Source organism: Panicum virgatum, chromosome 1N (assembly GCF_016808335.1).
Source record: "Panicum virgatum strain AP13 chromosome 1N, P.virgatum_v5, whole genome shotgun sequence".
Classification (NCBI taxonomy): domain Eukaryota; kingdom Viridiplantae; phylum Streptophyta; class Magnoliopsida; order Poales; family Poaceae; genus Panicum; species Panicum virgatum.
This window is the reverse complement of record NC_053145.1, coordinates 40,505,907-40,517,667: the sequence shown is the minus strand read 5'-3', so window position 1 is coordinate 40,517,667 and position 11,761 is coordinate 40,505,907. Positions and strand designations below refer to the sequence as shown.

Sequence of the window (11,761 nt, the reverse complement as noted above, 5' to 3'; positions counted from 1 at the left end):
ATGTTTCTTATTTCCTTTGCAAACCGATTCTTGTATTTGTAGTTGATAGCTCTCCACTGTGAACCATCTGCAGGGTGTCTGAGATTCCCATCAACGAGTTGATCTTCGGCATGCCACCTCATCAGCTTGGCAGTCTTCGCGTTTGCAAACAACCGTTTCAAACGAGGAATGATAGGAAAATACCAGACGACCTTGGCAGGTGGTCGTTTGTTGCGGTCACCTTTCATTGACAATGCTGATTCAGGACATTTGTACCGTGAAGCTGAGCACACTGGACATGCATCCAAGTCTTCATATTTGCCGTGATACAAGATGCAATCCTTAGGGCATGCATGGATCTTTTGTACCTCCAGTCCCATTGGGCAAATCATTTGCTTCGCCTGGTATGTGTTTTCAGGCAACCCGTTAGGGCTTGGCAGCAACTTCTGCAATAAGCTTAACAAATCATCAAATCCCTTGTCTGACAAACCATTACTAGACTTCATCTCCAATAGCATCAGGTTTGCTTCAAGTTTAGACACGCTGCAACTTGGGTAAAGTGGTGTTCTTGCATCTATCCTCATCTGCTCCAACTTCTTCAGATTCTTTTTGTCAAGAAAGTCCGGTTCCGCATCACGTATCATCTGGTCTAGTGCATCCACAACATCATCAGCAACTAATGTTTCCTGCATGGTTTCATTTACGCTTTCATGTCCGGTTTCCTCTACTATTTCCGGGTTAGTTGTTTCCTCCACTGTTTCATGCCTGTCCTCATGGACGGAGTGCATTGTCTCACCAACCTCACCGTGCTTGTTCCAAACTTGGTAGTTGGGCATAAAACCTCTAAATAACGGATGAAAGCGGATCTGCTCAACATTGCCAAACTGCTTCTGATTTTTGCAATCAATGCATGGGCAATACACGTAGCCATCATCTTGTAGATTCTTGTGTGCCTTGGCAGTCTGCACAAACGAGTCCACACCATTGACAAAATCCAAATTTCCAGCCTTTGTACCATACATCCAACCTCGATTCATCTATGCACACAAGAAAACATCCAAGAATCTGAATTTAGTAAAATTATCATCTCAACACATAGATTTTCAGTTTATCAAGTTTCGTAACAAATATCACACTTTAAGGGCCATCTAAATCAATTAAGAAAGAGGCTTTACTTCAATAATTAAAATATCTACTTAAATTTTTGTCAAGTTCCTTATCATCAAAACTAAGAAATGCCATCTAAATTAATTAAGAAAAAGCATTTACATCTCGATCATCACAATTAATAAATATCCTATAAACTAATTAAGAAAGACCCCTTACATCCCAATCATCGCAATTATGACAACAATCTAACCTTAAAGAGCTAGTTCTTACCTTGAATCAAATATGTGAAGTCCAGTCCTCAAAATTTAATGAGCCTCCATGATGACTTCATGATGAGTGTTCATGAGAATTTATCCTAAAGTGAAGAAAAAGAGACTCTCCTTGATCTATTCATCACAAAATGAATGACTAATCCTAAGATAAAGGCTATGAATCAAATGGATTGCTAGCTACAAACCTATCACAAGTTGGTTCACTCAAACAACAAAAAAAGAAGCCCCAATGATGAGAAATGATCCAAAAATGGAGAAAAAAGCCCTCCTTGATCAATTCATCACGAAATGCATCATTAATCCCAAGAAAATGGGTACAAAGCCAATGAATTGATGGCTACTAACCTTAGAATAAGTTGGTGGAGCCAATACATCAAAAATGGTGAGGTTTCATGAGAATTTCGGCAAAATCCGGCAGCAACAATGGAGGAGAGAGGTGTGGCCGTCGGGTTGGAGAAGAAAGGTGGTAGGAGGAAGGAGGGGTTGGGGTTTTGTACTGTACAGACTTATCACCGCCGGTTTGTAACACGAACCGTTGGTGATGCTTCTTATCACCGCCGGTTCGTGTTACAAACCGGCGGTGATATGCCCGCAGGACATCACCAACGGTTCGTAACACGAACCGGCGGTGATAATCAGCATCACCGCCGGTTCCAACGGCCACTACGGCCACCAACTCGGGACCCGGCGGTGATACCTCATCACCGCCGGTTCATGTTAAACCGGCGGTGATAGCCCGTTGGCAATGGCCAATTCTGTAGTAGTGGTTACTCTGGTCGGTACTAAATGGCATGCCATTTAGTACTGGTTAAAATGTCCGATACTAAAGGTGCAATTTAATAACAATCGGTAACACCGACCATTACTAAACGGTTTTGCACCCAAAAAATAAAAAAAAATGAAGAATAACTGGGAGGCCCCCGCCCACGCACAAGTCACGCGATTTTTCACGTATAAATGCGCGTGCACGGTCGGAGGATTCAAACTCATGACCTCCGGCCTTGCGCATTGCTTCCCTGCCATCTCACCTACATATCACATGTGACTAGAGGGGGATGCATTCCTTTTAAAGTAACCTTTGGCCAAAACACCGGCCCGTACTAAAATGCGATAATTAGTACCGGTGTCTTGGCCTGGTACTAAAATGGCTCCGGAGACTTTTAAATTTGAGTCTGGTACTAAAATGGTTCCGTGCCAACATTTTACCGAACTAAATCATACCTGGTATTAATGATTGTGGACGAATGAGCCGTTTTCTAAGGCCCCGTTTGGGAGGACTTCACTAGCGGCTTCAGGTGAAGCCCTCCCAAACGTTTGTTTTGTAACCGGCTTCACGTGTGAAGCCGGTCCTGAAACCATCGGCGGCTTACACAGGCAAGGTGAAGCCATGAAATCATGGCTTCACACGGCTTACACATCAATCTAACAAGTGAAACTGTTTTGCCAAACATTTTCTAAAACGGCTCCAACTCCACCAGAGAAGCCGCTCCATCTGAGGAGCCAGAGCCGGAGCTATTTTTGGAAGAGCCGGAGCCCTGCCAAACAGGCCCTAATACTGCCCCTAGCCATCCCCGCTCCCTCGCTCGTGAAAGATACCAATGCCCCTCCACTCGGTATCGATCTGTTTCCCGTGGGCCCATCCTTCGCCGCGTCCTGCGCTGCGCGCCCTCCGCCGCGCCCCCCTGCCGACGAGCGCCCTTTGCCGTCGGCCACCCATGCAGGAGCTTGAGAGGGAGCTCGAGCTGCCGGCCACCGTGTAGGAGTGTAGGAGCTTGCGAGTACTGCCTTGCAGGGCTCGTGCCACCGGACACCCATGCAGGGCTTCTGCCGCCGGCCACCCATGCATGAGCTCACGAGGGAGCTCACGCCGGTGGCCTCGCGGGGCTTGTGCCGCCGCTGGCCAGCCACTCACACAGGAGCATGGAAGCTCATGATGGCGGCCATGCGCTGAGCTCTCTAAAACTTGCTCGTACGTCGGCTCGTTGGCCGCCATGCTATCCGCTTGATGCGGGCCGAGGTTTGCACCACCCCTGTCCCCACTCGAGCTGCGCGCTGCGCCACCGGATCCATGCCGCCGCTCGAGCTTCCGTGGATGGAGCGGGAGGAGGTAGATAACATTGTGGGCCCACTCATCAGTGACTTAGAGAGAGGAGAGGAGAAAAGAGAGTTAGATATGAAGAGAGATATTTAGCTAGTCTGTTGGAGGAAGAAGAGATAAAGAGAGGGAATCCAAACTAAATAACTAGCTAAATGAGAATTTGCATAGTCTGATTTAGAGAGTCTTTTGGAGATACTCTAACAGCACCGTATAAGAAGAATGGCAAAAAGGTGTTGTGGCGTGCACGTCATGCATGTTAGGAATTTGGGATAACTAAGAGCATCAAAAAGAGCTCTCCAAATCACACTAGCCAAATTCTATTTAGCTAGTCTTTAGCTATCCAAAGGATGGGAAATCCAGCAGTTTGTTCATTCATCCCCTCCTACATTCCATCCCTTCTCCCGCTGACATGTGGGCCCCTTATCCATCTCCTTCTTTGCGAGCTACATCCGAGTCCTCCCTCTCGGCACCGGCGGCGTCCTCCCCTTCACTGCTGGCCCGAGAGCTGAGCTCGCTGCTCACCCATGCCTGTCCAGCGTCGCCCACTCTACTTTCTTGACGATGACTGGTTGAAATGACCTTGGATGTCGCCTAGAGGGGGGATGAATAAGCATTTCAAAAAATTTTGCAATTTACCACACTTAAAAATAGATGTCAGCACAATGACCGGTTAGACCGGTCAGGCAGACCAATCAGACTGCTCTAACATTTAGATAGCTAAACAAAATAGGCAACCGATCCAGACCGGTTGGGGTGATTGGTCAGACCAGTCTGCTACAGAACGTGCTCACCAATCATAGTATTCCCCTCCTTGAGCTCTAGCACAAATACAACTTGGTGTAGTGCTTCTGTAGATGACATGAAGTATATCTCAAGTCCCTGCACTCACAGAAACAACACACCAAAGTAGATCGAAGCGAAAGCACAAACAAAGCTAGAGCAACTAGTAGTGAGGCAAACCACAATGGAGACACAAGTATTTGCTTCCTGAATTTCATTTGCACCACTGTGAATCATATGTCTCCTTTGAGGACCTCGTTGGGCGTGACTCTCTTTCAACTCGATCCCTTGAGCTCGGTCTCTTTCAACCTTTTCTCGTTTCCACTATCTTGATCCTTTCCACCAAGAGGGCAAGAACACGCCCACATAAACTTGCCGCAGCTCTCCACACCGTTTGGAGCTAGCCGACGACGACTAACCATCTAGGAGGAAAGCCTCCAAGAATAACAAATGCCACAAAGCTTTCTTGATGTTGATCTCAATTGCTGTTGACGGCCATTATCTCACGTTTTGACCGTCAACTTCTTGGGAATAAATTGAGTTTTGCACTATGTTCCATGCATATTTTATTTGATTCTAATAAGTTCCACAAGTTTTGGATGAGTTGTGTTTGCAGGAATCCAATGTCCAAAGATGATCGAAATCAGAGAGAATCCCGGCCGCCCGGCACATTCCGTGCCGACCGGCATGACACCTCCACTTACATGGGTCCAATAATTTTATTGGAGCAATGTGACATGTTCATAAGGTTCCAGAACAAGGTGAACATGTCATATCCTATTGGTGGACCCGGAAGGCACAAGGATCAACCCAAAAGCCCACATGCTAGTGCCAAGAGCGTCAAATGAGGAAAGCACCCAGTCCAGAGGCAATGTGGAGCGTTGATGTGCAACGTCGGTGGAACGGAGGGCTGAGAGGCCTCGGGACCAGGCCGCCCGGCCTAAGATACCAGAATCTGAGGAAGGTACCCGAAGCACCGACGTCCAGGAGGGATCAGAGGCCATCCACAGAAGGTCGGTGGCCAGGTGGCACAATCCTAGGCCGGCCAGCCTAGGTTGGGCCGCCCGGCCCCACCTTGCAGCCTCTCAGCTCCCGACTTCGTGTGGAAGTTAAGCACCGCCTCTACAGTTGCGTGCACCTGGTGCCAACGGAATTACCGGCCTTCTACCGACCTTGGAATCCTATAAATACCACTCTCCCCCTCACTTGTAAACACACACTCAAAAGGAGAAATTCTCTCTTCTCAAGTCTATAGTAGGTTAGTAGTTGGGAGTTAGAGTCGATTCGAGCTTGTCTCGAGGATCCGGAGTCGTCATCAGAGCTCGGTAAAGCTCTTATATCTTTTCCTTTGACTATTTTCAATATAAGTTATCTTCTTTATTTACTTGAGCCAGCTTTACTTTCTGCAAATTTTATCTTCTCAAGTACTTGTACTTATCTGCGGGAGTAAGTTTTACCTCTAGTTCAGTTTAAGTTCCCTTTCTTGCTTGTCGGAGTTAGTCTTACGGGTTTTCTCGCCCGTACTAGTGTAACTCAAGTTAGTTCACTAGGTTGAGGTGGATTACTCTTGAAGGCCTCAAGAGAAATCCTAGTACCGAGAGCAGACGTGGTGTCTGACTCAGTGCTAGCTAGAAAGTGTGTTCCACCCCACGGTACCGCAGTGGTAAGCGGCAAGTGGTGACAGCCTTGTCCGTCCCTCGTAGTCCACCGCTTAGGCCACCAAAGTAAGCTCCTGGTTCCGACATCAAGCTAGAAGCTTAGATTAGTTCTAGTGAGGCTAGCTCAGTAGTTTAGAAGTGTTTCAGGAGTCCTTTCTCGCTTGTTGTGATGTAAACGCGGCCCGATCTTTCGAGAGGTAGGGTAGATTCGATTGATGGAGTACGTGATGTTGGCGATCCGACTTCTAATCAGACACGAATTCGAAGCCTGCAACTATTACACCACCGCTCCGCTGGTTATCAACCAAGCATAACTTGATTGATCTCGCCTAGAAGGCTTTTCCTGCAAGCGAATCGAAGAACACTAGCAAGAAAGGATAAACACGCAATCTGAAATTGCAGATGTGAATGAAGCGAAAATCAAAGTGGGGTTCAAGAACTCGATTCCAAAGGACTAATCGACACAGTGGAGGAGATCAAGAACGGGGGCCCTAGATCAATGTATAAGGACTTGTTGCCACAGATACAACGATGCAATGTCTGTTCCTCGAAGGAAAACTCAAGACTAAACAAAACCCGAGTCTAAAAGGTGGCGGCTACTGAGTTTATATCCTAAGGGAGGTCCTAGGGTTGCTGGAGGAGGCCAAGGGGGCGTCCACCACTTGGGCCAACATGGTACACGGGCCAATAGCCCAAAAGACGGCGGCGCAGCACCCTGACAGATTCTGGACGTCATATTGTTTTGGCGATTCCCGTCGACTCCGAATGAATTTAGGCCTCAAACCAGTTCCATTGGAAGCTTCTTGAAATTATATTTCCATCCATATAAAGACCATCCAAAACGGACTCCGTATGTGGCCTGGGCATTGATTTTGGTGCGGGCTACTCCTGGACTCCGAAGCAGACTCGAACTCGACTTGGATTGGGCCTCCAACTCGTCCACCACGCCTCCAAACTCCTCCCCAACGTCCTCCTCATCATCTCCATGGTTTCTAACAATAATTAAATTATTATGTAGTAATTTATTCTTAAATCCAAATGACAAATTTATTTGGAACGATCTCACCTTATAATCAATGGTCGTATCCGAAGGTGTCGTGCCCTCATCATCCTCCCCTTCTTGAAAGAAAAGCCGTCCTCGGCGCCAATTGTACTCGAAACTGATCCTGTAGGCTCCTTGATCCGAATCCACATGATCTTTGTCAATACTCTCCTGCAAAAGATTAGTACTAACAAAAGGCAGTATAGGAATAGATCGCGTATGAATATCAATAGTATCGGATCCACTTAGGTGATTACAATATTGGACAATAAAAGAAGAATTCAGATTTGCACAAATATAAACCCGATGTATCAAATATTGTCCTTTGATGTTATATTTGCAAATAACATGATATATATGTCTAGACAACCATGGCAAATCAGCACACATAAAAAGTTTCTCCTTTAAATTACTTAGAGTACACAAAACATCAAATTCAATGTAACCCAAGGTATATAAAGAAGACAACAATTTCATCTCATCTATATCACTAGCAACATGAATCAAATTTGTAAATTCAGTAGAAGCATGTTGTTCAGTGCTCTCATGTTCATGATCAGGTAAGTCATCTTTATCATAGGGAATATGAAACAAATCATCTTGTGACAAAGGTAAATCAAGAGTTGGTTCCACTAATAGCTTCTCTGTCATAGCATGATTGGTGGAAAATTTCAGCACATCTAGAGAACTCTCACCTTCCGTGAGTGTAGCATCATGGGTATTACTTATGTCATTATTTTCAGCAGGAGTAATAGGTGCATTGTATTGTGATGTTTCTGAATTTGCACACGAAGTTGTGAGCTCCTCATGAACTTCCATTTCATCCTCTTGCTTATGTACATTATCTTGCAAAAGATTAGGCGTAGCAAGAGAAATAACAATGGACTGGTCCTCTATGTTTTGCACCTCATTATATGAATTCAAAGCAGGAGGTGGATTAACAAAGATTTCACGCATAAGAAGTTTCATATCTATCCAAGTTTGGGGTTTATCTGAAGAACTTAAAGAATCCCACCAAACTAAAGCTGAGTGTCGCAAAACACTAGCTGCATTTTTTACCTTTCTCCTTGGACACATGCAACGAGTTGCAAATATATTATCTATAGCAATTTCCCACTCCAAGTATGCATCAGCACCCACACCATCATATGTTGGTGGATATGAAGAACCTGTCATTGTTAGAAGACAGCGAAAGACAACACAAAAGTATTATCCCTATCAACTAGCAACTACTGGGTGGTGGTGAAAGTGGAATGCAATATCTCAAGCGGCTTACCACCGTCTTGCAAGTGTTCTTACCAAAACCAATAGGCGGCACAATCAGTTGTCAAGCTTAGGTGTAACAGTTGCAAGATGAACCTGTGCTGATAGAAGTATATGTGTAGCTTTGGGTAGGCACAATATAGTAGCAAGGAATATCAATATTTCAATTCAGAATTGCAAAACTGAAAATTAGTCCCAAGATTGTCTATGTCGCCGGCCTAAACCCGTCCTGGACCTAGTTCAAGCAAACAACAAAACAACTCACCACGAGACCACAAAAGGATGCAAGCACTTCTGAATTTTTTTCTTTGCTTCCTTTTCTTTCTTTGTTTTTTTTTTCTTGTTGGTGCGGCTTTTTCTTTTCCTTTTTATTAGCACCTCTTTGCCTTTTTCTCTTTTTTTTCAGAACTGAAGCAATCAAATATGGTGTGCAACAATCACATGCACCAGCGAACTAAAAACCAGAGTTGACACTAAAGACCACGAACAAGATCTAGACACGACAAACACAACGACACAACAAGGGACTAAAATTTAGCAAAGCAAACTGAACTAAAAAAATTGTGGGGCCCAAAAAGGTTATAGGACAGCGGAAACAAAAAAAAATTAGGGATTTTTGTGGACTGTAGGTAAAGGAACAAGATGAATCTAAAGGGAAACACGAAAATATACCTCACGGTAAACCTGAATCCTGATACCACTTGATGTAAACACGGCCCGATCTTCCGAGAGGTAGGGTAGATTCGATTGATGGAGTACGTGACGTTGGCGATCCGACTTCTAATCAGACACGAATTCGAAGCCTGCAACTATTACACCACCACTCCGCTGGTTATCAACCAAGCACAACTTGATTGACCTCGCCGAGAAGGCTTTTCCTGCAAGCGAATCGAAGAACACTAGCAAGAAAGGATAAACACGCAATCTGAAATTGCAGATGTGAATGAAGCGAAAATCAAAGTGGGGTTCAAGAACTCGATTCCAAAGGACTAATCGACACAGTGGAGGAGATCAAGAACGGGGGCCCTGAATCAATGTATAAGGACTTGTCGCCACAGATACAATGATGCAATGTCTGTTCCTCGAAGGAAAACTCAAGACTAAACAAAACCCGAGTCTAAAAGGTGGCAGCTACTGAGTTTATATCCTAAGGGAGGTCCTAGGGTGGCTGGAGGAGGCCAAGGGGGCGTCCACCACTTGGGCCAACATGGTACACGAGCCAATAGCCCAAAAGACGGCGGCGTAGCGCCCTGACAGATTCTGGATGTCATATTGTTTTGGCAATTCCCGTCGACTCCGAATGAATTTAGGCCTCAAACCAGTTCCATTGGAAGCTCCTTGAAATTATATTTCCATCCATATAAAGACCATCCAAAACGGACTCCGTATGCGGCCTGGGCGCTGATTTTGGTGCGGGCTACTCCTGGACTCCGAAGCAGACTCGAACTCGACTTGGATTGGGCCTCCAACTCGTCCACCGCGCCTCCAAACTCCTCCCCAACGTCCTCCTCATCATCTCCATGGTTTCTAACAATAATTAAATTATTAGGTAGTAATTTATTCTCAAATCCAAATGACAAATTTATTTGGAACGATCTCACCTTATAATCAATGGTCGTATCCGAAGGTGTTGTGCCCTCATCATGTTGTCCTCCCAGCTGCTACCTCTCTAAGGTATAGAATCTCCTGTGTGTCACACGGTCATAGCCTGGCCACTTATCTTATCAGTTATCTGGCTTACCCCTGCTGGATTAGTCAGAGGTTGTCACTTCGATATACGATACACTTTACCATAGTGCTTCCCTGAGGATTTTTACGATACCCTGGAATACTCCAAGGTGAAGTGCTACACTGGTGAATTTTGTGCACTTGCAGAATACCTATTCAAATTGAGCATAAGAGACACCAACAAACATTTCTGGCACCGTTGTCGGGAAAGCAATTGGCTAAAGTTATCGTATAATTGAGTGAAAAACCTTACTGTTTTATCACCGCTAATTTTAGCGGGCTCACCATTGCTCTCTCTCTCTCTCTCGATTATTCGATGCAGAGCAGTGCATGACCAGTTTTGATCTACCATCCAACTTCGATCCAAATCCTCAGAGAATTGGGCGAATTGTGAGACGCCGCATCGTCCCACCCTAGAAGAAACCCACTTGGAATCCTTATTTGTCAGTCTCAGCACCACCCATGGCCAAGACTCTCAGGCAGTACTCGGCCCCGTCTAGCAGCCACATTCCTACTGGACTGAACAATGACCAAGGCAATAATGGCTTTGAGCTCAAGTCGGGACTGGTGAACATGGTTCAAGCGAGTCCATTCTGTGGAAAGGCATCGGAGGATGCCAACGCTCACCTTCAGAATTTCTTGGAAGTGAGCAGCACTATCAACCCTAGAGGTATCACGATGGATAACGTCCGTCTTCGACTGTTCCCATTCTCCTTCCTAGGCAAGGCGAAGATGTGGTTTTACACCAACAAAGCAGACTTCACCACATGGGAAGCTTGCTCCAATGCATTCCTGACGAAGTATTTTCCAGTGGGCAAAACCAATGCCCTCCGAGGTAAAATCTCTGGATTTCAACAGCTCCCGGATGAAGCCATTCCGAAACCTTGGGAGAGATTCCAGGAATACATTGCAGCATGCCCCCACCACGGCATGCAGGAATGGCTGATTATTCAGAGTTTCTTCAATGGCCTGAACACGCCAGCTCAGAATCACATTGATGCAGCATCTAGTGGTTCCTTCCTTTCGCTCAGCACGCCTGAAGCAAAAGCGCTGGTAGAGAAGATTGCTTCCAACCAGAGTTGGAAAGGTGAAAGGCAGCAACAGCCCCGCAAGGGAGTTCATCGGATCGACAGTATCGATATGCTTGCTGCCAAGATGGACCTTCTCATGAAGAGACTGGAGTCTCCACACCAGGAGGCTAACCAAGTTATGGATTCTCGCATGACATGCGAGGTGTGTGGAGAAACTGGACACATGGGCAACTCTTGCCCAGTGACTCAGGAGGAAGCTCATTTTGTCGGGGCGAACAACTCCAACAACTCAGGCTTCCATCCTCAACGGGGTTGGAATTCCAAACCCAACCTCCCCTTCAGTCAGCAGCAAGGCATGAATTTTAATAACAACTTTCAGCCTTCTTTAAAGGACCTAGTTTATGGCCAAAAATAAATTAATGACAACATTAGTAAGAAATTTCTTGCTAATGATAAAATTTTGGAATCTTTGGCCGGACAACTAGAGGGCATAAACTCTATTATTAAAAATCAGTTGAGCTTCAACAAAATGATAGAAACTCAAGTTGCTCAACTAGCCTCATCTTACAATGATTCGGGAAAACTTCCCGGGCAACCGGAAGTTCCACCGAAAGAAAGTGTTAGTGCGGTAACTACACGGACAGGTAAGTCCACGCAAGAACCACCATACCCTAAAGATGCGGGATTTCGGCGGAAAGCCGTACCCGCCAGCAATACCTCTGCTGCAGACGAAGACCAGGAGGTGGCAGAAGACTCCAACACAACTGCTGCCCAGGAGGAAACCGTGGAACCCCCTAGAA

At 45.7% G+C, this 11,761-nt stretch overlaps 1 long non-coding RNA gene and 1 other non-coding gene across 2 annotated transcripts; both read right to left on the bottom strand.

The window, feature by feature from the left end:
• Positions 1-839: 839 nt before the first annotated feature.
• Positions 840-2,125, bottom strand: LOC120655837. Its single transcript, XR_005667746.1, has 3 exons — positions 1,707-2,125; positions 1,360-1,444; positions 840-1,016 (listed from the first exon to the last, which is right to left on the bottom strand). It is a non-coding gene; the product is annotated as an uncharacterized LOC120655837 (long non-coding RNA).
• Positions 2,126-10,755: 8,630 nt separating this feature from the next.
• LOC120657766 lies at positions 10,756-10,862 on the bottom strand. The gene has a single exon (XR_005668305.1). It is a non-coding gene; the product is annotated as a small nucleolar RNA R71 (small nucleolar RNA).
• Positions 10,863-11,761: the final 899 nt, after the last annotated feature.